At 37.6% G+C, this 27,971-nt stretch overlaps 1 protein-coding gene across 2 annotated transcripts in view; it reads left to right on the forward strand.

The window, feature by feature from the left end:
- DACH2 (dachshund family transcription factor 2) overlaps nucleotides 1-27,971 on the forward strand; it is a 755,586-nt gene that overhangs the window by 478,741 nt on the left and 248,874 nt on the right. The window lies entirely within an intron of this gene.

The following is a 27,971-nucleotide window of genomic DNA, read 5'->3' on the forward strand; positions in this document are numbered from 1 at the left end:
AGAGAAATTTATTCTCTTACGGTCTAGGAGACTAGAAGTCTGAATCAGGGTGCCAGCTCCAGGAGAAGGCTTTATATCTCTGTTGGCTCTAGGGGAAGGTCCTTATCATCAATCTTCCCCAGTCAAGGAGCTTCTCAGCACAGGGACCCTGGGTCCAAAGTACATGCTATTCTCTTGACTCTCGTTTCTTGGTTGCATGAGATCCCCCTGTCTCTCTGCTTGCTTCTTTCTTTTATATCTCAAAAGAGACTGGCTTAAGACATAACCTAATATTGTAGATTGAGTCCTGCCTCATTAACATAACTGCTGCTAATCCCACGTCATTAACAACATAGAAAGAAGTAAGATTTACAACAAATAGGAAAATCACATCAAATGACAAAATGGTGGACAATCACACAATACTAGGAATCATGGCCTACCCAAATTGATGCACATTTTGGGGGGACACAATTCAATCCACAACAGGGACCTTAGTCCCATAGCTGCAAGGATCTTAGTTTAACCAGAATGAGTTGGAAGTGAATTCTTTCCGAAAGCCTTGCATAAGGAACACATCCCTTCTGACATCTGATTTTAACCCAGTGAGTACTGTGTCAAGACCTCTGACCTACAGAAGTTGTGACATAATAGATATGTGTTGTTTCAAGCTGCTAATTTGTGACAATATAAAGCTACTGCACTTTCATTTTAGTTTTCTGTGGTTCTTTTAATTTCTTTGTTTATTTTCAGATTTCTGTTTCATTTTATATTCCTTCTGTCTGAAAAACTTCCTGTGACATTTTTTGTAGTGCAGGCTGCCAGTTGGTAATTAATTCACTTAGCTTTTTTTTTTGTCTGAAAAAATATTTATTTTGCCTTCATTCTTGAAATATAGTTTTGCGTGTATGCAATTCTGGGTTGATGGTTTTTTTTGTTTTTTTTTCTTTCAGTTTTATAAAGATGTTACTCCCTTCTCTTCTTGCTTGTATAATTTCTTACAAGCAGCCTGCTGTTTTTCTTATCTTTGTTCCTTATGTCATGGGTGTTTATTCTTTATTTTTCTTCAAGATTTGCTCTGTATCTTTAGTTTTCGGCAGTTTAAAATGATGTGTCTAGAATTTTATTTTGTTTATACTGATTATGTTTCTCTCAGGTTCTTGGATCTGTGATTTGATGTCTCAATTTTTCACCTTTTCTATTACCTTTTAACATATGAATCATGGCTATTTTAAACTCTGTGTAATATCTTTAACTTCTGTTTTTGTCTTATTGTTTTCTTTCTTGACATTGGTTTGCTTTTTCTTGCTTTATTGTGTTTCGTTAAAAAAAGGACTATATTTTAGAGTGGTTCTAAGTTTTTTTTTAAAAAAATTGAAGAAAGTGCAGGGTGACCATATATCTCCCCCCCCATTCACAGTTTCACCTATTATTCACATCTCCCTTTGGTGTGGTACATTGTTACATTTGATGAACCAGTATTGATGCATTATTATTAACTAAAGTCCATAGTTTACATGGAGCCCTGGTGACACAGTGGTTAAGAGCTCAGGCTGGTAACCAAAAGGTCGGTAGTTTGAATCCACCAGCCACTCCCTGGAAAATCTATAGGGAAGTTCTACTCTTCCCTATAGGGTCACTATGAGTCAGAATTGACTCATCAGCAATGAATTTGATTCACTTTTTATGCTGGACTTTTCTATGGGTTTTGACAAATTTGTAATGCCATGTATCTACCATTACAGTATCATACAGAATAACGTCACTGCCCTAAAAATGCCCTGCCCTGAGCTTCATTCCTCCTTGCCTTCCCCTGAATCACTGAGAACCACTGACTTTTTTTCGTGTCTGTATAGTTTCGCCCTTTCCAGTGTGTCATGTAGTTGGAATCATAAAGTATGTAGCTTTTTTAAACTGGCTTCTTTCACTTAGCAACAGGCATTTACAGTTTTTCTATGTCTTTTTATAGCTTGATAGCTCATTTCTTTTTATAATTTTTTTAATTGAATGTCAGTTATATCTTGTAGAACACTATAGAAAAAGGGGGATAGTATTTGTGTTTGAAAATGGGCGTGGTTCTTCTTTGCTAGGTGGTTAGTGTGAAGGCAGTTTATTCAGGTGTTGAACTAGGTTTTGTTTTGTTTCTATTTTTACCTTCACTGTACCACTGGTTTCAATTCTTTTAGAGTTACCCTTCACATAGGGTAAGATCTGGGGTGACAGAAGTTTTTTCCTGCTCAATCCTCAGTTTTCAGATTTGTTGGTGTGACCGTGCCACAGGGGTAATTTCTTTTCATGCTTCTTCAACTTTGCCGAGGAGTAAACTGCTATTACTTGCTACTTTGTGCTTGCTAGGCTTGTACTGGGCACAAGGGGTTCTCTGCTGTCTTGTTAAGCCTCAGTCTTTGGAAAATTCTCTATGTCTGGGCTTCAGTGTTGGGGCTTTATCAGTGATATTTCCCCTCCTTCCCATTATAGCTAAATTCTGCCTTATATTTTTGATAGGTCTTTTTGGGAGAGAACTTTCTGCCCTTCACTCACCACTGGTAGAAGACTTGTAATGGTATTGGTATAAGGTTCTGTCCTAAGGATTCTTTCCCATATCACCACCAGGAGTGGAGGTGTTTTCTTTTACCTTTCAGGTAACTATCATGGGTATTCACCTTCCAGCTGAGAATAACAGGTTCTTACCCTTCCCACAGCAGTTAAAGGCTTTAGCTCCATAGGGGAAAAGGTCTAGTTGGGGTTTATGCCTTTCTTGAAGCAATGGCTGTTCCCCCTCCAGGGTTATACTACCAAGGAAGGGTCTCTATGGTCTTCTACCTTGTATCCAGACTTTTTTTGGAGTACCAAGTGATGGTCTTATGAGGGAAAGAGCCTACGAGTGGCTACAAACTCTCCTTATGTTTGTGGCTATCGGAGTTTCTGTTTTGTCATACCAACCCATACTTGATCCTTAGCAATTTATTTTAAAAATTATCTGATTTCTTTTCATGTAATTAGAATAAAACTGAACCCCGCATCTCTTCTTCCACTGCTGCATAACTGATGAAAAGTGTGCTCATGTCCTAACTCCTTGGAAGAACCTATCTTTCCGGGGGTGTCAGGCTACTTTGTTGATCTGTGACCTTGGCTCTCTTATTCAAGAAAACTTCTAATTTTATGCTTTCTCTGGATTTTTTGTTGTTTTTAGGACGTGAGTGATGCTTCTTCCAGATTTTAAACATTTTTTTAGGCAGAAGGGTAAAACCCTTAGATTATTTTGAGGCCAAATTTTTGTATTCTTTGAGTTTCTGAACAACAGTTGAAAGGTAAAGGTAGTGTACAGAAGTATATAAACAAGCGCCCAGAGTCTGCACTCTTAACTATTATTTAATACTTTCTAATATAAAGGACCTTTTCTAAGCCCATAAATGAAATAGAGGTGTCAGATATTGAAATATCTCATTATTATATGAGTTTTTTTTTTTGCAGTAGTTATTGTGTATTTAGTGATATGCTGAAAAGTCACAAAGAATTAGAGGAATGATGCTATATATAGAGAGAGAGCATGATATATATGTATATTTATAAATTATGTCATCCATTCAATTCATTTTTCATATATATATATATATATATATATCCTATAGGGTTGCTATGAGTCGGAATCTTCTCGACGGCACTGGGTTATATATATAAATAGAATGGATGGAATAATTTTTTAATATTGCAAAACCTGGAACCTGATCTAAACCCCTCTTCTTACTGATGATGTAACTGAAGCCTAAATATTTTCAGAGACTCAAAAACAAATAGCCAGATAGTGGAAGAGTGAAGTTTGCAATATAAGGTATTTCTCCCCGAACTTCAATTAAGGACAGGTATTCATAAAATGGAAACCCTGGTGGCGGAGTGGTAAAGTGCTATGGCTGCTAACCAAAAGGTCAGCAGTTCAAGTCCACCAGGCGCTCCTTGGAAACTCTATGGGGCAGTTCTACTCTGTCCTATAGGGTCACTATGAGTCGGAATCGACTCAACAGCAGTGGGTTAATTCATAAAATAGTGTAAGATGAAGTTGTTGGCAGAAACTTCATAGATGGGACCTAAGAATTTCCTTGAATAATGAGCACAATTTACGTAGTTCAACAAAATAGATAAAAGTTTAGGTGTAGGAATGAGTCTGCTACATTACAGGAAGTATAAGAACTGAGCTTGAGCAATGGGTTAAAAATTGTAAAGTTAGATGGGAGAAGATGGTGAAGAGTATTGAAAGTCAGTTAGAGATGTCTGAACATTATATTGAAAGCTATAATTTACTTATATATTCATTTATTTATATGTTTCAGATAATAAATCAATTGGTTATAAGTATTTTATTGCTTTGACAATTAGGTAGTCATATGAGGAAAACATATTTTTGGGAATATCATTTTGTACAAGCTTACATTCAGAACTGGGTTAAGTATAAACTCTTTAAAGGGAGCCATTTTGAATTTCATGGAATTCTGAATTCTGATATATGCTACTATGCATGGTGTCAGTGGTTCTGTTGCCTTGGAGATGGTGACTAAGTCCTTTCCCTGCTTCTCAGTAAAGAGCTTAGAACCTTGAGAGAAACACTTTTCCTCAAGAGCTGGTGAAAAGGGCTTATAGTTCATTCCCTCAGACCACATCCATTTCTTCAAAGTTATTTTGGCTGTCTGTTGGGATTGATTGAATGTGAAAACCAAATTTTTCTTTCTTTTAAAACCACAAATTTCTATGAGGGAACTTGCTTTTGCTAGCTTTTTAAAAAATTATTTTTAATATACAGTCCTTCCTGAGAGATACCAACTTGCGCCCTTGGGTCTATTAAAGAAGACAAAAGTAGGCCATCAAAAAATGGTAGGTAGATTTTGTGCTATTTTATTTTAAGATAACTGGATGATGTGTGTGCATGTATGTGTTTAATAAATTGGTGACAGTTATACTGTATAATAGTATCTTTGCTTACTTACACTTTTACTGGCCTGAATAAGTAGTTGAGAAATTATTTTTCTTTCCAAACTTTGTGACTGAGACAAATAAGATCACACTGTGATCTTTTCTGTGGAGGTGAGGAAACTGAACTGACATAAAAACATGTACTATTTTTTGTTTGTGTTTAAAACAGAAAACCCTCCTGTTTCTCACAAGGGTAAATTTAAAGGCCTCAGTGACCAAGTCCATCTATACTCATAGCAACCCTATAGGACAGAGTAGAACTGCCCCATGTAGTTTACGAGGAGCACCTGGAGGATTCAAACTGCCAAATTCTTGGTTAGCAGCTGTAGCACTTAACCACAATGCCACCAGCGTTTCCATATTAGCCCCAGAACTACAGAAATAACCCCTTTTGGTTCATTCTTTTCTCTGCTTCTTCCCTTCAAACTAGCATGCATCACAGAAGCATTTTCTTTTTGTGTGGGAAGATTAGAAGTTGATAATATTTGCTTGCCAGTGAATTTTGAAAATAGAGCTTGGTTTCTTTGCTAAAAATAAAATATTATTACCTGTAAGTATGGGAGCTAGAGATAAACCTAGAGCTCGTCTATTTCAAACTGCTCATATTTCAGATCAGGCCACCAAGTCCAATATGTGGAATTGTGACTTGCCCAACTTTACAGAGAGAATCAGTGGCAAAGCTGGGACTAGTATTCATGTGTTCTGACTCTGGCAAATGCACTTTCTTCTATAGCGTTCCATCTGTTATTGCTGGGAAAAAAATTACTGATTTACTTTGCAAAATCCAAATGCTTGCCCTAGTGATTGAATGACAGAATTCTTCCTCATAGGAAATGGCCAGTCAAGTTCTTCCAGTGCGTATTTTTGACTCTTTCTGGTCTTTGTGGAAATAATTTACTACTAAAAGATTCACATAGAAACACAGAAGATTTGACATACCATTTAAATAGTCCAACTTACTCCTAAGAAATATCTTTTCCCTCTGAAAGAAGAATAGAAGGAAAGGAGTAACTACTGTATTTCAGACTCTGTACTAGCAGCATCAGACCTTATGTTACCTCAGTTAATTTTTAAAAGTAGGTCCATTTTTACCCATTGTCATAAGACTTGAACTGGTTTTTAAAAGTTCTACAACATTTGCCACAGAACATTCATCTTTCTTAACGGATCTAAATTTGTTTCCATTCTAATTTAGGTTTGTGTATTGTGAGAAGAAAGCATGTTAACATAATTAAGTAGTAGAATATATTTTGTTATATAAAATTCTACTTTGCAAGCTATTTGATTTATAATACAAGCATTCTGTACTCATTTCTCACCTAAAATTATAAGCTTGGACCATTCAGCAGTTTCCTGTTTTAAATAACCTATGATTTATTTGTGGTAATAAAGAAAAAAGTCTGTGTGAGATGGAAGATCTTCAGGGTCTTTTTTATTTCTCATCTCTAACCTTTAGTGCTGGTTGTTCTTGTTCTCACCCTTCCTTTTTCCTCTTCATCTGTGTGTTCCTATCTCTGTTCTGTGCTGACTACTGCTTCTGCCACCTTTCCATTTCAGTGTTTATACTTTTTTTTTTTTTTTTTACTGTCTGCATACTGCTCTTGTTTATATCACTGTCCTGTTACCTTTTGGTATAAAACCTATTATTAAATTATTCACCTAAGAATAAAATGATACTATTTTGTTGGTCTCATCCATGGGTAGTGACTCCCTGAATGAGTACACTATAAGCTGCTAAGTAGATAACTGCTTGGATTTGGGAAGATGAAACAACCTACGTCCAGTTTTTAGATTTGTCAGCCTTGACAAAAACAGAATCTCATAATTTAGAAAATGGACTTGACTATTGAGTTACCTGGATTCTTAAGTTACTGATAATACGGTACTATCACAATGCCTTCTTTCTAGAGGGTGTGATTCCTTGATACCTCTTATAAAATATAATATGTAGGCATATATATCAATAATTCAGTATCCATGGCATAAATCAGTTATATGGTCTCTTCTAGCAGAGAGGGCAGACCCTTCTATTTCAAACTTAAGACCTAATTCATAAAACATTATTCAGCCTATTTCTACATAATTATCATAAACCTCATAAAGGAATTGTACAGAATATACCTCTTGGTATAAATTAATGTTGAATCTGCTGACGAAATTATTATTGAAGTAATATTGAAGTCATCAGGGACAAGAGAGGGTATGGGAGAAATGGTTTTAACATAGTGTCCCAAGATTTTCTACGTATAAAGGAGAAAAAAATTGAAAATCACCCTATGTGCTCTGTGGTATTAACAATAAATTCTTGAGATTTCTTCAAACTATAGCTCCTGACTGACATTGCTATTAAATAAACCATGGTCCTTAGGATCTCAGACGCTGCATAATATCCACCTACCATCTTTTCCCCATGCAAATTGTGTAAGTGAATTGTTGAACAAACATGAAGATACAGTATCAGTTGTGCTTCACTGATAATACAATACTTTGCCTTAGTCACTGTACCATGAAATGTATTACAATCACTGCCATACTTTAATCACATTTTAAAATGAATACACATAGAGTTCTGCTAATCTAGACATACATTAAATGCTTGAAATACTAACTTACTATAAACAAAGGAATTACAAAGCACTTGGAAGGTAGATGTGAAGAGAAACAGTGTTCTATTTGTTAAGGCTCTAGCAGCTGAATATATAAACTATTCCAATTAAATGTCTACCAAAAAGATTTTTAAAAACATGCTTTAGAATAGTCACATTTTTTCACCACAATTTAAAAATCATATTAAATGAAAATAAACTTATTTCAGTCTTTGGTATATGCAGCTACTGAGTTTTTCTAAAGACTAGTTTTTAACTGAGGAACATTTTCAACAAACTTGAAATGTTTCCTTGTATTCACTGATTGCTCTACCTTGGTTACTAACATTAAATTAACTCTAATTGACACAGGAAACACAGCCATGATTGTTCGTAGGATGAATTTCCAAACATATTCTATTACAAATATCTATAGAATTAAAGTCGTTGAATTTTACTTTATTTAGGCCCTCAGTGACTGAGATGAAAGCATTCCTCTTCCCTCACCCTCCAACCTTTGTCAGTAAAAGTAGGATGATTCCAGGCAACTGTTAACTAGTCCTTTATGGTCTCAACTTTTAAAATGGAAGAGGTGGTTACCTTAAAATTTATACATGGACAAAGGACATGAAATAGGATGGCATATTCTCTTTAATCAGGTAACTGCTGAGACTGTCAGTTGTGCTTGGTTCAGTGGCACTTTCAAGACTGGAGTTAGCTAATTGTTTTGAAACATGGGGAAGAATTATTCCTTCTCTATGAGCAACGTAAATAGGAGTCCATGATAAGCCTCCCTTAGCTGCCTTGCCCTCACAGTCATGAAAAAATATCAGAGAATATAACTGCTAAATTTTAAGGGTGTACTTTATGTGTGTTACTTGTGTCTCCTTACAGAACCTCTTACCTTGAAAGGTGGAAAAAAAATCACTCTATGTTCCCCTGACATATTGGTCTGTTTCCTTTTGAATAGGAATGCCAAACATATTGTAAATCCTCTGAGCCTCAAAAGTATTTTAATCTGAACCTTCTATCCTCATAACATTTAAATTTCGATTTGTTCCAGAGGGTAGTTACAAAGCTCTTTTACTATTTGCTCCATTGTGCCTTCTGTTTGTGATTCAGAGGGACTGTGAAAGGGCTAGGACTGGGAGTGAGGAGTGCGAGCAGTGCAGGAGGGGGAATAAAGAGCACTGAATAATCTTTTGACAAGTAAAGAAAACAAAAGAAAGGAGAAAAAGAGGATATCCTAATCTACCGCATGTTTTTCAAAGCCAAGTAGATTTGAGGGGATGTCCAATTCTGGGTAGCTGTCAGTTGTCAATACTGAGGGCCCTTAATCTTTTTGATTGGCATCCCCCCTTTTTAGAGACTAGTGTGACATAAGAACTGTGGGTTTATCTTTTAATAAAGATGGAATGCTTAAGCTATGTTAAGAAAAGGCTATTATATATAATGTTCCTTTGGCCTGTTTTCTTTTAAAATCATTTGCTAAACCATTATATTGGAAACTCTATCATCTCATTAGAACCACTGAGCTTTGTGGTGATCATTTTGTTGAAAAAAATCCACTGGGTAAATGCTTTTGATAGAGGATGAGAAGCTGTCAATTAGAAAGCTCTTGTTCTATTTTTTTTCCAAAGCTTTGCAAGATGTAGATACTTATAGACAGCTTGCACCTGCAAAGAGAAGTGGCACATTGAGACAATTATTAGGCTAATTCAAAAAATAAAACACAAAACCCTAAACTATCGCAGTAATGATCTATATACAGACAAAATTAATCTGGGGAGGAATGAACTATCTAGACAAGTACTTGATAAATTATGTGGTATAACTCCTCCCCCACACCTCAAATGATGCCCTATATTCTACATATAAGTCTACCTAAATTACTGCTATAATTTGAGAGTCACTTCAGTCATGGTATTAAACTTTTTTTTAAATATATTTATTGTGCTTAAAGTGAAAGTTTACAAATCAAGTTAGTCTCTCACACAAAAACCCATAGACACCTTGCTACACACTCCCAATTACTCTCTACCTCCACTTTCTCATTTTGTGTACATTTCGCCAGGTCTAACCCCCTCCACCCTCGCATCTCCCCTCCAGGCAGGAGATGCCAACATAGTCTCAAGTGTCCACCTGATACAAAAAGCTTGCTCCTCACCAGCATCTCTCTCCAACCCATTGACCAGTCCAATCCATGTCTGAAGAGTTGGCTTCGGGAATGGTTCCTGTCCTGGGCCAACAGAAGGTCTGGGGGCCATGACCACTGGGGTCCTTCTAGTCTCAGTCAGACCATTAAGTCTGGTCTTATGAGAATTTGGGGTCTGCAACCCACTGCTCTCCTGCTCCCTCAGGGGTTCTCTGTTGTATTTCCTGTCAGGGCAGTCATTGGTTGTAGCCAGGCACCATCTAGTTCTTCTGGTCTCAGGATGATGTAGTCTCTAGTTCATGTGGCCCTTTTTGTCTCTTGGGCACATAATCGCCTTGTGTCCTTGGTGTTCATTCTCCTTTGATCCAGGTGGGTTGAGATCAATTGATGCAAAAAAAAAAAAAAATTTTTTTTTTTTTTAGATGGCTGCTTGCTAGCGTTTAAGACCCCAGACGCCACTCTTCAAAGTGGGATGCAGAATGTTTTCTTAATAGATTTTCTTATGAGAATTGACTTAGATGTCCCCTGAAACCATGGTCCCCAGACCCCTGCCCCTGCTACGCTGGCCTTCAAAGCATTCAGTTTATTCAGGAAACTTCTTTGCTTTTGGTTTAGTCCAATTGTGCTGACCTCCCCTGTATTGTGTGCTGTCTTTCCCTTCACCTAACGTAGTTCTTATCTACTATCTAATTAGTGAATGCCCCTCTCCCACCCTCCCTCCCTCTCCCTCTCTTAACCACAAAAGAATGTTTTCTTCTCAGTTTAAACTATTTCTGAAGTTCTTATAATAGTGGTCTTATACAATATTTGTCCTTTTCCAACTGACTTTAATTTCACTCAGCATAATGCCTTCCAGATTCCTCCATATTATGAAATGTTTCACAGATCCCTCACTGTTCTTTATTGATGCGTAGAATTCCATTGTGTGAATATGCCATAATTTATTTATCCATTCATCTGTTGGTGGGCACCTTGGTTGCTTCCATCTTTTTGCTGTTGTAAACAGTGGTGCAAAAAACATGGGTGTGCATATATCTGTTCGTGTAAAGGCTCTTATTTCTCTAGGATAGATCCCAAGGAGTAGGATTGCTGGATCGTATGGTAGTTCTATTTCTAGCTTTTTAAGGAAGCGCCAAATCTATTTCCTAAGTGGTTGTACCATTTGACTTTCCCACCAGCAGTGTATAAGTGTTTCAATCTCTCCACAGCCTCTCCAACATTTATTATTTTGTGTTTTTTGGATTAATGCCAGCCTTGTTGGAGTGATATGAAATCTCATTGTAGTTTTGATCTGCATTTCTCTAATGGCTAATGATCGTGAACATTTCCTCATGTATCTGTTAGCTACCTGAATGTCTTCTTTAGTGAAGTGTCTATTCACATCTTTTGCCCATTTTTTAATTGAGTTATTTGTCTTTTCGCAGTTGAGTTTTTGCAGTATCATGTAGATTTTAGAGATCAGGCGCTGATCAGAAATGTCATAGCTAAAAATTTTTTCCCAGTCTGTAGGTAGTCTTTTTACTCTTTTGGTGAAGTCTTTGGATGAGCATAGGTGTTTGATGTTTAGGAGCTCCCAGGTAACTAGTTTCTCTTCTACATTCTTTATAACGTTTTTTATACTGTTGATGCCATGTATTAGGGCTCCTAACGTTATCCCTAATTCTTTGTCCATGATCTTTATCGTTTTAGATTTTATATTTAGGTCTTTGATCCATTTTGAGTTAGTTTTTGTGCATGGAGTGAGGTATGGATCTTTTTTCATTTTTTAGCAGATGGATATCCAGTTATGCCAGCACCATTTGTTAAAAACACTGTCTTTTCCCCATTTAACTGTTTTGGGGCCATTGTCAAATATCAACTGCTCATATTTGGTTGGATTTATGTCTGGATTCTCAGTTCTGTTCCATTGGACCATGTATCTGTTGTTGTACCAGTACCAGGCTGTTTTGACTACTGTGACGGTATAATAGGTTCTAAAATCAGGTAAAGTAAGGCCTCCCACTTTGTTCTTCTTTCTCAGTACCCATAACCCATTGCCATCAAGTCAATTCCAACTCATAATGCCTTATTTTTCCGGGTCCTCTTTCCCTTCCATATGAAGTTGGTGATTTGTTTCTCCATTTCATTAAGGAATGTCGTTGGGATTTGGATCAAAATTGCATTAAATGTATAGATTGTTTTTGGTAGAATAGACATTTTTATAATGTTAAGTTTTCTATCCATGAGCAAGGTATGTTCTTCCACTTATGTAAGTCTCTTTTGGTTTCTTGCAGAAGTGTACTGTAGTTTTCTTTGTATAAGTGTTTTACATCTCTGGTAAGATTTATTCCTATGTATTTTATCTTCTTGGGGGCTACTGTAAATGGCATTGATTTGGTGATTTCCTCTTCGATGTTCTTTTTGTTGGCGTAGAGGAATCCAACTGATTTTTGTATGTTTATCTTGTATCCCGATACTCTGCTGAACTCTTCTATCAGTTTCAGTAGTTTTCTTGAGGATTCCTTAGGGTTTTCTGTGTATAAGATCATGTCATCTGCAAATAGAGGTACTTTTACTTCTTCCTTGCCAATCTGGATGCCCTTTATTTCTTTATCTAGCCTAATTGCTCTGGCTAGGACTTCCAACACAATGTCGAATAAGAGTGGTGATAAAGGCATCCTTGTCTGGTTCCAGATCTCAATGGAAATGTTTTCAGGCTCTCTCCATTTAGGGTGATGTTGGCTGTTGGCTTGGTATAAATGCCCTTTATTATGTTGAGGAATTTTCCTTCTATTCCTATTTTGCTGAGAGTTTTTATCATGAATGAGTGTTGAACTTTGTCAAATGTCTTTTCTGCATCAATTGATAAAATCATGTGATTCTTGTCTTTTGTTTTATTTATGTGGTGGATTACATTAATTGTTTTTCTAATATTGAACCATCCCTGCATACCGGGTATGAATCCCACTTGGTCATGGTGAATTATTTTTTTGATATGTTGTTGAATTCTATTGGCTAGAATTTTGTTGAGGATCTTTGCATCTACATTCATGAGGGATATAGGTCTATAATTTTGTTTTCTTGTGTTGTCTTTACCAGGTTTTGGTATCAGGGATATGGTGGCTTAATAGAATGAGTTTGGGTGTATTCCGTCCTTTTCTATGCTCTGAAATACCTTTAGTAGTAGTGGTGTTAACTCTTCTCTGAAAGTTTAGTAGAACTCTGCAGTGAAGCCATCTGGGTCAGGCCTTGTTTTTGTTGGAAGTGTTTTGATTACCTTTTCAATCTCTTCTTTGGTTATGGGTCTATTTATTTGTTCTACCTCTGTTTGTGTTATTTTAGGTAGGTAGTGTGTTTCTAGGAATTCATCCATTTCTTCTAGGTTTTCAAATTTGTTTGAGTATAGTTTTTCATAGTAATCTGATATGATTCTTTTAATTTCAGTTGGGTCTTTTGTAATATTGCCCCTCTCATTTCTTATTAGGGTTATTTGCTTCCTCTCCTATTTTTCTTTTGTCAGTTTGGCCAGTGGTTTATCAATTTTATTTATTTTTTCAAAAAACCAGCTTTTGGTCTTGTCAATTCTTTTGATTATTTTTCTGTTATCTATTTCATTTAGTTCAGCTCTAATTTTTATTCTTTCTTTTCTTCTGGTGCCTATGTGTTTCTTTTGTTGCTCTCTTTCTATTTGTTCAAGTTGTAGAGATAATTCTTTAATTTTGGCCCTTTCTTCTTTTTGGATGTGCGCATTTATTCATATAAATTGGCCTCTGAGCACTGCTTTTGCTGTGTCCCAAAGGTTCTGATAGGAAGTGTTTTCATTCTCATTGGATTCTCTGAGTTTCTTTATGCCATCCTTAATATCTTCTATAATCCAGTCTTTTTTGAGCAGGGTATTGTTCAGTTTCCAAGTGTTTGATTTCTTTTCCCTACTTTTTCTGTTATTGATTTCCACTTTTATGGCCTTACGTTCAGAGAAGATGCTTTGTAATGTTTCAGTGTTTTGGATTCTGCTAAGGATTGGTTTATGACCTAATATGTGGTCTATTCTAGAGAATGTTCCACATGCACTAGAAAAGAAAGTATTCTTGGTTGCTGTTGGGTGGAGTGTTCTGTATATGTCTACGAGGTCAAGTTGGTTGACTGTAGCATTTAGATCTTCTTTGTCTTTATTGAGCTTCTGTCTGGATGTCCTGTCCTTCACTGAAAGTGGTGTGTTGAAGTCTCCTACTGTTATTGTGGAGCTGTCTTTCTCACTTTTCACTGCTGATAGTTTTTTTTTATGTATCTTGCAGCCCTGTCATTGGGTGCATAAATATTTAATATGGTTATATCTTCTCGGTGTATTGTTTGTTTATTCATTATATAGTGTCCTTCCTTATTCTTTCTGATGGATTTAACTTTACAGTCTATTTTGTCAGAAATTAATATTGCCACTGCTGCTCTATTTTGATTGTTGTTTGCTTGATATATTTTTTTCCATCCCTTGAATTTTAGTTTGTTTGTGTCTCTGAGTCTAAGGTGTGTCTCTCGTGAGCAGCATATAGACAGATCTTGGTTTTTAATCCATTCTGCCACTCTCTGTCTCTTTATTGGTGCATTTAGTCCATTTACATTCAGGGTAATTATGGATAAATATGAATTTAGTGCTATCATTTTGATGTCTTTTTTTGTGTGGTGACAGTTTCTTTTTCCCACTTGATTTTATATGCTGAGTATATTTTCTTTATATATTGTCCTTTCCTCATATTTGTTGTTGTTGATTTTGTTTCTGGTGAGTCTGTATTTTTCCCTTGTATTTTATTTTGATGAGTAGGATAGTTTTTCTCCTTTGTGGTTACCTTATTCTTTACCCCTATTTTTCTAAAGTTATAACTAATTTTTATTTCTTTGTATTGCCGTATCTTCCTCTACATATAGAAGGTGTATGATTACATTTCTTAGTCCCTCTTTATTATTTTAATGTTCTCTTCTTTTATAGAATAACATCGCTGTTACCCCGTTTTGGGCTTTTTTTTTTTTTTTAATAATCTCGCTTTGTTTTTTTGGATTTCCCTGTCTGGGTTGACTCCTGGTTGCTCTGCCCAGTGTTCTAGTCTTGGGTCGATACCTGATATTATTAATTTTCTAACCAAAGAACTCCCTTTAGTATTTCTTGTAGTTTTGGTTTGGTTTTTACAAAATCCCTCAACTTTTGTTTATCTGGAAATGTCTTAATTTTACCTTCGTATTTAAGAGACAGTTTTGATGGCTATATGATTCTTGGCAGACAATTTTTTCCCTTCATTTATTTAAATATGTCATCCCATTGTCTTCTTGGTGCACGGTTTTTGCCGAGTAGTCTGAGCTTATTCTCATTGGCTCTCCTTTGTAGGTGACTTTTCGTTTATCCCTCGCCGCTCTTATACGTCTCTCTTTATCTTTGGTTTTGAAAAGCTGGATTATAATATGTCTTGTTGACTTTCTTTTAAGATCTACCTTAAGTGGAGTTCGATGAGCATCTTGCATAGATATCTTCTCATCTTTCACAATATCAGGGAAGTTTTCTGCCAGTGAATCTTTAGCAATTTTCTCTGTATTTTCTGTTATCCCTCCCTGTTCTGGTGCTCCAATCACTTGTAGGTTATTTCTCTTGATAGAGTCTCACATGATTCTTAAGGTTTCTTCATTTTTTAAAATGCTTTTATCTGATTTTTCTTCAAATATATTAGTGCCAAGTGATTTATCTTCGCGATCAGAAATTCTAGCTTCTACTTGCTCAATTCTGCTCCTTTTTTTTCTTTCTACTGAGTTGCCTAATTCTGTAATTTTATTGTTAATCTTCTGAATTTCTGATTGCTGTCTGTCTTGGATTTTTCCAGCTTATTAAACTTTCCATTATGGTCCTGAATAATCTTTCTAGTTTTTCAGTTGCTTTATCTGTGTGTTCCTTGGCTTGTTCTGCGTATTGCCTCATTTCCTTCCTGATGTATATTAAACTTTTGTATTCTGCATCTGGTAATTCCAGGAATGCACTTTCATCTAAAAGATCCCTGGATCCTTTGTTTTGAGAGCCAGTTGAGGTGATCTTGGTCTGTTTCTTTATGTGCCTTGATATTGACTGTTGTCTCTGAGCCATCTATGTTATTGTATTAGTTTATGCTTGCTTGCTGTGTCGTAGCTGCTTGCTTTGTTTTGTTTTGGTATACCCCTATGGGTTGCTTGAGTGAGCTAGCTTGATTTTTTTCACCTTTGGAGCTCTGGTGTCCTTTCCCTAGCTGGCTAGAGCTGCTATCAGGTATATTGGTCTAGGAGTCCATTCAGTTTTCTTGTATGAATTCAGCTCGGGTTCCAGGTAGCTGATATCAAGTGTGTGGTACAGACTCTCTCTTACAGTCTTAGAGGGGCAGGGTGATTGGTGTATATTACCGGTATCTGATTGGAGCAGGGGGTCATGCTCTGAACAAGGCAGGGAGCTGAGAACCGACCCCCAGGTGTCTCTGAGGAAAACGCATCTCTGTTCTCTGGAGTGTGCTGGTGGGTGGGTTCTGCAGAGTGTCCATGGGCACCCAAAGTTTTTGGTTGTAAGGACTGGGAGGTACCAGTTTTCTTTGAGCCCCTGTCGCGGGTGGCCAGGTGACCCGAGTAGAGCTACCAGTCCTTAGGTCCCTGATGTGGGTAGGTGAGGACCTTGTTTAATAGGCAATGCAATGTCAAATGTCAAACACCCAACTCTCCATTACACAGCTGAAATGGTTGGAGTTTGCCAACAAGGGCCTATTCTCCCAAAATAGGCCCACACAGGTCCATGCAGAAGGGAAAGGTGCTCAAGGTCCATGGACGGTTCATGCCAGGACAGGAGCCGCTTCTGTCCTGAGCTCCCCCTGTTAATGGAGCTAGCAAATTATCTTTTCCCCCCAGTTGCAAATTTTTTCCTTCCCCAAGACCGGGAGGATGGCTCTAGGTGCTCACCAGGGTCTATCTCAGGACCAGGGATTCAACCGCTGAAACCAGCTTGGGGGTGGAGGGGGGGTGCGGTAAAATATATGCAAGTACTTAGCTTTTGTCGAGAGCGCCGTTCTCCTCAGGTTCAGGAGGTGTGAGTGGGCTGTGTGGCTGGCTGCTTTTCCCTGAGGAAACTGTGGCTGAACGCTAGTACCAGCCCCTGCTGCCACCGCTGCCGCTCCAGGAATGGTGCCTGAGGGCTCCACACAATTTAGGTCTGATAACTTCTCTCCACTTCTGAACGGTCTCTCCCTCCCCCTGCCCCTCAGTTCATTGTCTAAGCTTGCCTTTGATGCTCAGGGCTCCCAGCTTGTCACAAATATACTCGTTTCACTTGTTTTTTCAGGTCTTTGTTTTAAAGAGGACTCGCCAGAACCGTCTGTCTATTCCGCCATCTTGGCTCCACCTCTGTCTTGCTTTTTAATAATTAAAAAGCAGCTTGGAAAGAAGAGAACGTTAAAGAATTAGATAAAGCTTGGTACAAATCTTTTTACTCATTAGCTATGTTATTATGCCCATGATAGTCAAGTTCTTCCACTCTCACTTTCCTCGTCTGTATAATAGCATGATAATTCTGGCATTTTCATAGGTTTTTTTTCTTTTTGAAGTTTACATGAGGTAATGTATTAACTAACTATGTAATTCAAAGTTCCTAAGGTGTTTGACATATACCAGTTGCCATTGGGAGTCCTGGTGGCACAGTGGTTGTGAGCTCAGCTTCTAACCAAAAATGTCGGCAGTTCAAATCCACCAGCTGCTTTTTTTGAAACATTATGGAACAGTTCTACTCTTCTCTGTAGGGTTGCTGTGAGTCAGAATTGACTCAACGGCAATGGGTTTCTTTGGGTTTTGTTGCCATAGAATAGATTCTGAGTCATGACATCCCCACTTTGTTAGAGTAGAACTGCACTCCATTGGATTTTCAATAGCTGATTTTTCAGGAGTTTCTCCGGGTGAACTCGAACCTCCAACCTTTCAGTTAGCCGTCAGGTGTGTTAAAACACCAAGAGAGACTCCATGCTTGAGATATAGTAGTGAGTATTCAATAACAAGGAGCCTTGGTGGTGCAGTGGTTAACCTCTCAGCTGTTAACTGAAAGCTTGGTAGTTCGAACCCACCAGTGGCTCCACAGAAGAAAAGGCCTGGCAATCTGCTCCTGTAAAGATTACAGCTGAGGAAACCCTATGGGGCATTCTACTTTGTCATATAGTGTCACTATGAGTTGGAATTGTCTCAATGGCACACAATAGCAACAACATAACATTCAGTTACAGTCAGTTTTCTTTTTTGTCTTAAGTTGGTTCTGTCCAGTGCTGAGCTAAAAAGTAGCAATCAAAGTGTACTGGCTAATGGAAAACCTACATTAAAAAAAATGTAGCTTAAAATTAAGAAAGGTCTTTGTTGTTCACAGATTGTAGTGATTTCAATGATGATTTTCTTTGAAGAACATTTCATAGGAAAATTTTAGTTTTGAGTCCCTTTTATATATATTTTGAAAATCTATCAGGGATATCACATGATAGTGGTACTTATAGATGGAGAAAACATGTACACAACTACTACCTCAGTACCTGTTAAGTAAAAAGTAGGAATCTGTTTCACTAAACTTTGCTAAATGCTGAAGTAATACCGAGCTATTAAAGCTTCAAGAAGAAAGCCAATTCATTTTAGTCATGATATCACCTAAAACTGAAGTATTATATAAAAGCTAAACAATGCCAAATGGATTTGGCTGAGATCAAAAGCCAAACCTATTTCTTTTCTTTTATCTTCAGTGTTCCATTTCCTAGGAGTATGACCTTAGTCAAACATCTATTAAAGTTAGCTTTTGATCTCAACCCCCTTTTGGGGTAAAAAAAAAAAAAAGTCAATCTTTAAATTTTTCTTCTAGAGACAATCACTCTATTGTGTTTTAATGTTCCAGTAGTGTGTGAGTAAATAGGATTCTCTGAAATATGTGATAGAAGACTGGTTAAATGGGACAATCATTTTTGTGTCCGAGACAAGAATCAAAAGGAAGCATTCTTCAGAGGCTATTAACTGGAAAAAAAATCCCCCCACTTCAGTGGGAACATGTTAACTGGTCAGTCTGCTGCCTTTTTAGGTCCTTTGATGAAAATGCCTTGTAATTTGATAACAGGTAGCTGCTCATTTGTTATGTAATTTTCTCCTGACCAGTCATAACTACTCCACAATTAATCAGGGGGAAATGTTTCTTTACCCATACGTATATGCATAAAATATTTTAAAATATCCTAAAACCCCTAAGTAGGATTATGCGTTTTTCATTCTTCCTTTTATTTACTAGGTAAACTATAGGGAAATGTTCATGATATAAAGACACAAGAGACATGACAACACATGATGATCAGTTGAATTAAAATGAAAAGTCGAGTTTGAGATCAAAAACGGAAATAATTACCTTATAATTAAAAAAAGCTTTTTGGAGTTGAATGCATTTAAGTTTTGATTTAAAGGCTGGTTAGGCTGCAAGTGGCAAGATGGGGATAAGAGCATTCCAGGCAAAGGAGACCAATCAGCAAAGGTGTGACGATGAGCATGTTTGGAGTTCGTATGGGCAATAGAGATTGTTCAGTCTGGCTGTGGTAACAAGTATGTGATGGAAAAGAATAGAAGCTCTGCCTGTAAAGACGAGTGGAAGCAGATTGTGGGAGGTTGTAAATAACAGGTTCAGAGTTTTGAACTTTATTCTGCAGGCAGTAGTGAACCACTAACCATTTTTATGCAGGTGAGGAATGTGAGAAAACTGCTCTTTAGGAAAATCTTACCAATAAGAGAGTATAGGATAGACTGGAGAGAGAGTTAGAGGCAAGGAGATCACTTGGGAGGCTCTTCAAGGAATCTAGCTGAGAAGGATTGTAGAGCTATTAAAGGTGGTTGTGAAATACTTAGTTCATTTTACAGAGTCAATATATCCCTTTTAGACTCATAACGTATGACTTTGGAATCACACCACTTAAACTCTGCTTTAGAAAACTAATGTGTTTGAAGTTACTGGTAGCAGGAATTCAAATTAAAAAGTAAAATGTATTTTATGTTTGCAGTTCAATTATTTTATGTGGAACTTCCTACAATTCCTGTGCTCCTACTGCAACTCACTAGAACGAACTGGCTTTTCAAAAATGTATTGATCTTCCCTGAAATACACAGAGATTGTTAGAAAAAATAACACATATAATAAATTAAGATCCAGTATTCCTTAAAAAAAAAAAAAAGAGCTAGAGAGAGTAATAACTGGTTAAGAGGAAGTGTAACTTGACAAAGAGTTGGAGGAGCTTCTTTACTAGGGTCACCAACAGGAGGATGTGGTATATATCACCCTGAAATTATATCTTTCGCCCTGGAAAGGCTAGGATTTATGCCAACCCGTTTGTACATGTTATTACAGTCTTCACGGAAACACAGTTTTTCAGCAATATCAAAGACGTGGAAGGATAAAAAGAGAAAAGGAAAAAATAAATTGAAATGAAGGAAAATAAACGGAACATAGTTCGGTGAACTGGAATCTGGCAGACACTTCCTATTCTTGTTTTATTGGTTCTGGACATACTACCTTCTTAGTAGGAAAAATAGCCATGATAATTTACAAAGGCACAAAAGATAAAGAGCTCCTCGTGTCGTCATCAAGATAGTGTAGTGTTCCTAACACTGTACTGTGCCGTTCCATACTCATCTATCTTCCAGCTGTGTGTGTTTATCTCTATCTGTAGCAGTTTTGAGGTCAGACATATTATCACCAAAATGTTTGGAATTCTCACTGTAAAAGAGGTTAGGAAAGAGATAAATTTCTTTATGGCCTTGGCTTCATTTGATCCATATGAGTTAGTGTGTCCTTTTAGTACCTCAAGCTATTCATTGCAAGTAGAAAAAATGGTTTGTATCTCTTTCTGAAATTTATTGTTAATAGGACTGTGGCAGAATTCAGGAAGCCAGAAAAAAATGTGCTACCTTATAAATCAGCCAGCCAGCCACCAGTTTCCTGCAGTATCGTTGTTATTGTGTCTGCATACATGCATGTGTGTATTTGTGTTGCCTCCAGTAATGATCTGGCTGAATTATTTAATCTATAACTATTTCTCTATTACTTAGCACTAACTCAAATATATCAGATAATGACAATTTTGAGCATAATAGGTAGGAGTCAGAATCTTCCTTTGCACCTATCTTTTCTACTGAGCCATATAAAGTACTGGCTGCCTGTAGTTCAAACACATCATCTCAGTGTCTTAACAGAGATAATATTTTTCCATAGCAATTTAGGAGAAAATCATACCCATTAGATATTTTTAGTGTTGGATAGCAATAATTCCTGATGCTCTAACCCCATCCGACCCCCACCTTCCTGGGAATGATACTGCACTCAAAAGAGAAGCAGGTCTGTTTAAAGTAGCAGTCCATATGATGTAGAAGAATTCTTTTCCATGCCGCTATTACAGCCACGTTTTTCTGATCATAAGGCATTTAGAGGATGTAGTTGAAAAAAATTATTATGTTTGATAATAAAAATACAATAGGCTGGTGAGTTCCAAAAGTCTTGGGTTATCATACTACATTACATCACTCAAAGTAACATTTGTTGTTGTTAGGTGCTGTCAAGTCGGTTCCGACTTATAGCCACACTACAACAGATCTCATTATGTTGGTGATCACATTATATCAGATCTCATTAAGGAAGTGATTACATCATTAAAAAGCTGCCAAACTACATCATAACTACCTAACCACTAAGGATCATGGCCCAGCCAACTTGACATACAACCGTAACCATCACAGTCCACCCCTTGTCAACTTGGCACCAGTACACATCTCTTTAAACTATACGTAATCTCTGAATGGAGACAATTATAAAGTCGTACTCGTGCCTAACATGATACAACTAACACAAGTACAACAAAAACACACTAGCTCTTTTTCCATATTGTATTTTATAAGTGAAGAAAAGAAAAATGATGCACACGTACAAGGAAGAAATACTCATAATAATTACAGTCCTCATTTCTGCAACTGGTCATGTGGCTGTACCTGGTATTTAGAACTACGTTCTTCCACCACCCATTCTGTATTCCCTTTGCTCACGGTAAGCACCGCAGCTGGTCGTGGTTCTTTGCCTGGTGGGGTGACCCAAATCTTCATTCCTGAAGGGTCTGGGCTGTTAGTAGTCATGCTTGAATTGGGTTGCTATAGTTTTCCATTGACTTTAATCACAGGGGGTTGTAGTACTAAGAGATGCCCTAAGGGATCTCCTGCATTCCAGACATACTCTTCTTTACCTTCATTATGTAATATCAATCCAATTTCTGATTGGTAATCAGGATCAATCACACCAGCTTCCTTATACTTCTCATTATGACCAAATTGTAGAAAGGTATTAAACATATGATCACCCAGAGCCTATCCTCTCACCAGTGTCTGATCTATTCATGGTGCTATTTTGTGTATTTCTTTTTTGTTTGTTTGTTTATTGTGCTTTAGGCGAAAGTTTACAGCTCAAGTTAATTTCTCATACAAAAATTTATACACATACTGTTATGTGACCCTAGTTGCCATCCCTATAATGTGACAGCGCATCCCCCTTTCCACCCTGGGTTTCCTGTGTCCATTGAACCAGCTCCTATCCCTTTCTGCCTTCTCATCCCGCCTCCAGACAGGAGCTGCCCATTTAGTCTTGTGTAACTACTTGAATTAAGAAGCATACTCTTCACAAGTATCATTTTATGTTTTATAGTCCAGTTTAATCTTTGAAGAGTTGGCATCAGGAATGGTTTTAGTTCTGGGTTAATGGAGAGTCAGGGGACCATGTCTTTGGGAGTTCCTCTAGTCTCAGTCAGACCACTAAGTCTGGACTTTTTACATGAACTTGAATACTGTTCCATACTTTTCTCTTGCTTCATCAGGGACTATCTGTTGTGTTCCCTGTCAGGGCGGTCATTGGTGGTAGCTGGGCACCATCTAGATTTTCTGATCTCAGGCTGATGGAGTATCTGGTTTATGTGGCCCCTTTGTCTCTTGGGCTAATATTTTCCTTGTGTCTTTGGTGTTCTTCATTCTCCTTTACTCCAGGTGGGTTTGGGCCAATTAATATATCTTAAATGGCTGCTTGCAAGCTTTTAAGACCCCAGATGCCACTCACCAAGGTGGGAAGCAAAATATTTTTATAATAAATTTTTTTATGCCAATTGACCTAGATGTCCCCTGAAACCATGGCCCCCAGACCCCTGCTCCTAGTACTCTGTCTCTCAAAGTGTTTGGTTGTATTCGGGAAACTTCTTGGCTTTTGGTTTAGTCCAGTTATGCTAACTGTCCCTGAATTGCATGTTGTCCTTCCCTTCACCTAAGAAAATTCTTGTCTACTATCTTGTTAATGAATTCCCCTCTCCCTCCCTCCTATAATTGCAGTTTATGTTGTTGAAAAAAAAAAAAGTATTTCTGATGAATAAGTCATTGGTCTTGCAAAATTCTATCATGGAATCTCTGGCATCATTTCTGTCACCAAGGCATTGAAACATCAGCTTTGAAAAATAATCTTGGCAGATACCTTGTGTCTCTAGGTGACCAAAACATAAGAGCCAGGTTCCCCTGATATCTATTTACTCTCCTTTTAAACTCATATGACAAATGTCCATCTTGTTGTTGGTTGTTTTTAGCAGATTCAAGTAATTATACCTTCTAATTCCTGATGGAAACCCTCGTGGCATAGTGGCTAAGTGCTACAGCTGCTAACCAAAAGGTCGGCAGTTCGAATCCGCCAGGAGCTCCTTGGAAACTCTATGGGGCAGTTCTACTCTGTCCTATAGGGTCGCTATGAGTCGGCATCGACTCAACGGCACTGGGTGATACCTGATAGAGTAACAATTATCGTTATTTATATCTCAAAGTATGTAGAATGTGTATTAAAAAAATAAAAAAGCATTGCTGTCAACTCAGTTCTGACTCATGGTGACCCCATGTGTTACAAGGTAGAGCTGCTCCCTACAGTTTTCTTGGCTGTAAACTTTTTGGAAGCAGATTGCCAAGACTTTCTCCTGTGTTGCTGCTGTGTGAGTTTGAACCATCAACCTTTAGGTTAGTATCCTATGCAAACCACTTTCACCACCCAAGGACCTCATAGAATGTATACATATAATTAAGATTATTATAGCAGATAAAATTTAGGCCTACTCCTTTATCTCTTGTTGTCTGGAAGTTGATAATTGGTCTTTTAAGTGTTCTAGATTTAAAAGAATTAGCAGTCATGTTTCCTTTAATATTGTACAAATGAAAGCTTTCTGAGATGGCCATAAGTCTCTGAATATATTTATATCAATACCTATAGTTAACTTCATATGCTCTTTAAATTGAGAATAAGACAAACTCTGTTATAAAATTTTCACAGTGTTTGATATAAAATATTGCTTTGTTTCCTAAAATATATGCTTGACATATACTAATTCAGTAAGCACAAGCTGATGATAAAGAATGGAACCACTACCACCAATGACTGCTTTGACAGGGACTACAACAGAGAATCCCTGATGGAGCAGGAGAACAGTGGGGTACAGACCTCAAATTCTCGTAAAAAGACCAGACTTAATGGCATCCTGACTGAGACTGGAGGGACCCCAGAGATCATGGATGCTGAACCCGCTGTTAGCCCAAGAGCGGAACCATTCCCAAAGCCAGCTCTTCAGACAGGGATAAGACTGGACTATAACACAGAAAATGATACTGATGAGGAGTGAGTTTCTTAGCTCACTATATGGGCAGCTCCTGCCTGGAGGCGAGATGAAAAGGCAGAGGGGGTCAGAAGCTGGTTGAATGGACATGGGGAATACAGGGTGGCGAAGAGGAGTGAGTTGTCTCATTAGGCGGAGAGCAGCTAGAGTTACATAACAAGGTGTGTACAAGTTTTTGTGTGAGAGACTGACTTGAATTGTAAATTTTCACTTAAAACACACACACGCACACACACACAAAGAATGGAACCATCAGGCAGTCAAAGAGTAAAACAAAGGCATAGCTATTGGGACACTTTCAATGTTTGAATGAGCCATATTCTTCCTTGTTCACTTTTTCTGTATTTGTCTTTGCAGGAAATTTAGGCAGAGTATAATTGTGAAGAGAATACAAAAGAGACCTACTACTAAAAAATAATTTGTAAACTAGTGGTGAAGTATCCCTTTTTCTTCATACTGGTTGTATCCCTTCACAGTACACATTTGGTTATTCTGCAAGCATTTACTGGGTACCACCATGTACTCACTACTGTGTCAAGCACCAGAGAATACAAAAGTTAAGAATGATACATAGTTCCTGCCAGTAAGGACCTTGCAGCCTAGGTAAGGGAGACATGACTAACATATAAAATTAATAAATGACAAATCAATATATGGTTATTTGGAAGTAATCCATTCCACATAGACTCATTGAAGGTTACGAGTTGGATGGAATCTCATTTTAAAGATGAGAGAACTGTTTCTCAGTGAGGGTGAGGTGACTCAGACAGGTATATAGCTAGCTATAGATAAATCCATTTTTAATATCCAACCCCTCTGTTTCTCATCCAGGATTCTTTACATTATAATTACGGCCAGATGAGCATTATTTTGCCATTTTCTCAGACTTTTTCTGATGTTATAAATTCTACTTTTGATTATCATAAGTATGATCTAGGCTACATTAAGAATATAGATTTTGAGACCAATGAATATTTCTAGATGTTTTGGCCTTCATTTCAGTAATATTTAAATATTTATAATTTAAAATGTTATAGTGTAGAAAAATAACAAAAGTGAGAGAATCACAGTAGTAGCTCTCTAGAGCAACAAAGCATGAAAGTTTTTTTAATTTTTATTATGCTTTAAGTGAAAGTTTACAAATCAAGTCAGTCTCTCATACAAAAATTTATACACACCTTACTATATACTCCTAATTGCTCTCCCACTAATGAGACAGCACGCTCCTCCCCTCGACTCTCTATTTTCGTGTCCATTCGGCCAGCTTCTGACCCCCTCTGCCCTCTCATCTCCCCTCCAGACAGGAGATGCCAACATAGTCTAATGTGTCTACTTGATCCAAGAAGCTCATTCTTCACCAGTATCATTTTCTATCCCATAGTCCAGTCCAATCCCTGTCTGAAGAGTTGGCTTTAGGAATGGCTCCTGTCTTGGGCTAACAGAAGGTCTGGGGACCATAACCTCTGGGGTCCTTCTAGTCTCAGTTAGACCATTAAGTCTGGACTCAACGAGAATTTGGGGTCTGCATCCCGCTGCTCTCCTGCTCCCTCAGGGTCTCCCCATTGCACTCCCTGTCAGGGCAGTCATCAATTGTAGCCTGACACCACCTAGCTCTTCTGGTCTCAGGTCAATGCAGTCTCTGGTTTATGTGGTCCTTTCTGTCTCTTGGGCTCATAATTACCTGGTGTCTTTGGTGTTCTTCATTCTTCTTTGCTCCAGGTGGGTTGAGACCCACTGATGTATCTTAGATGGCTGCTTGCTAGTGTTTCAGACCCCAGAAGCCACTCTCCAAAGGGGCATACAGAATGCTTTCTTAATAGATTTTATTATGCCAATTGACTTTGATGTCCCCTGAAACCATGGTCCCCAAACCCCTGCCCTGCTACGCTGGCCTTTGAAGCATTCAGTTTGTGCAGGAAACTTCTTTGCTTTTAGTTTAGTCCGGTTGTGCTGACCTCGCCTGTACAGTGTGTTGTCCATCCCTTCAACCAAAATAATTCCTATCCGCTATCGAAACGGTGAAAACCCCTCTCCTTCCCTCCCTTCCCCCTCTCATAACCATCAAAGAATATCTTCTTCTCTCTTTAACCTATTTCTCCAGTTATTATAATAGTGGTCTTATACAATATTTGTCCTTTTGCAACTGACTAATTTCAGTCAGCATAATGCCTTCCAGATTCCTCCATGCTATGAAATGTTTCATGGATTCATCATTGTTCTTGATCGATGCATAGTATTCCATTGTGTGAATATACCATAATTTATTTATGCATTCATCCTTTGATGGGCACCTTGGTTACTTCCATCTTTTTGCTATTGTAAACAGTGCTGCAATGAACATGGGTGTGCATATATCTGTTTGTGTAAAGGCTCTTAATTCTCTAGGATATATTCCAAGGAATGGGATTGAGGAATCGTTTGATAATTCTAAAGTTTTTTAAGGAAGTGCCAAATCGATTTCCAAAGTGATTGTACCATTTCACATTCCCACCCGCAGGGTATAAGTGTTCCAGTCTCTCCACAACCTCTCCAACATTTATTATTTTGTGTTTTTTGGATTAATGCCAGCCTTGTTGGAATGAGATGGAATCTCATTGTAGTTTTGATCTGCATTTCTCTAATGGCTAATGATCATGAGCATTTCCTCATGTATCTGTTAGCTACCTGAATGTCTTCTTTACTGAAGTGCCTGTTCATATCTTTTGCCCATTTTTTAATTGGGTTATTGGCCTTTTTATAGTTGAGTTTTTGCAGTATCGTGTAGATTTTGGAGATCATATGCTGATCGTAAATGTCATAGCTAAAAATGTTTTCCCAGCCTGTAGGTAATCTTTTTACTGTTTTGCTGAGGTCTTTGGATGAGCAAAAGTGTTTGATTTTTAGGAGCTCCCAGTTATCTAATTTCTCTTCTGCATTGTTAGAAATGTTTTGTACACTGTTTATGCCATGTATTAGGGCTCCTAGCGTTGTCCCTATTTTTTCTTCCATGATCTTTATTGTTTTAGATTTTATATTTAGATCTTTGATCCATTTTGAGTTCGTTTTTATGCATGGTGGGAGGTATTGATCTTGTTTCATTTTTTTTTGCAGATAGATATCCAGTTATGCCATCACCATTTGTTAAACAGACTATCTTTTCCCCATTTATCTGATTTTGGGCCTTTGTCAAGTATTAGCTGCTCATATGTGAATGGATTTATGTCTGGATTCTCAATTCTGTTCCATTGGTCTATATATCTGTTGTACCAGTACCAGGGTGTTTTGACTACTATGGCGGCGGTAAAATAGGTTCTAAAATCAGGTAGGGTGAGGCCTCCCACTTTGTTCTTTTTCAGTAATGCTTATCTGGGGCCTGGTTCCCTTCCATATGAAGTTGGTGATTTGATTCTCCATCTCATTAAAAACTGCCACTGGAATTTGAATCGGAATTGCTATCTAGATGACTTTTGGTAGAATAGAAATTTTTACAATGCTAAGCCTTCCTATCCATGAGCAAGGTATGTTTTTCCACTTATGTAGATCTCTTTTGGTTTCTTGCAGTAGTGTCTTGTAGTTTTCTTTGTATAGGTCTTTTACATATCTGGTAAGATT

Source organism: Loxodonta africana, chromosome X (assembly GCF_030014295.1).
Source record: "Loxodonta africana isolate mLoxAfr1 chromosome X, mLoxAfr1.hap2, whole genome shotgun sequence".
In the NCBI taxonomy this organism is placed as follows: domain Eukaryota; kingdom Metazoa; phylum Chordata; class Mammalia; order Proboscidea; family Elephantidae; genus Loxodonta; species Loxodonta africana.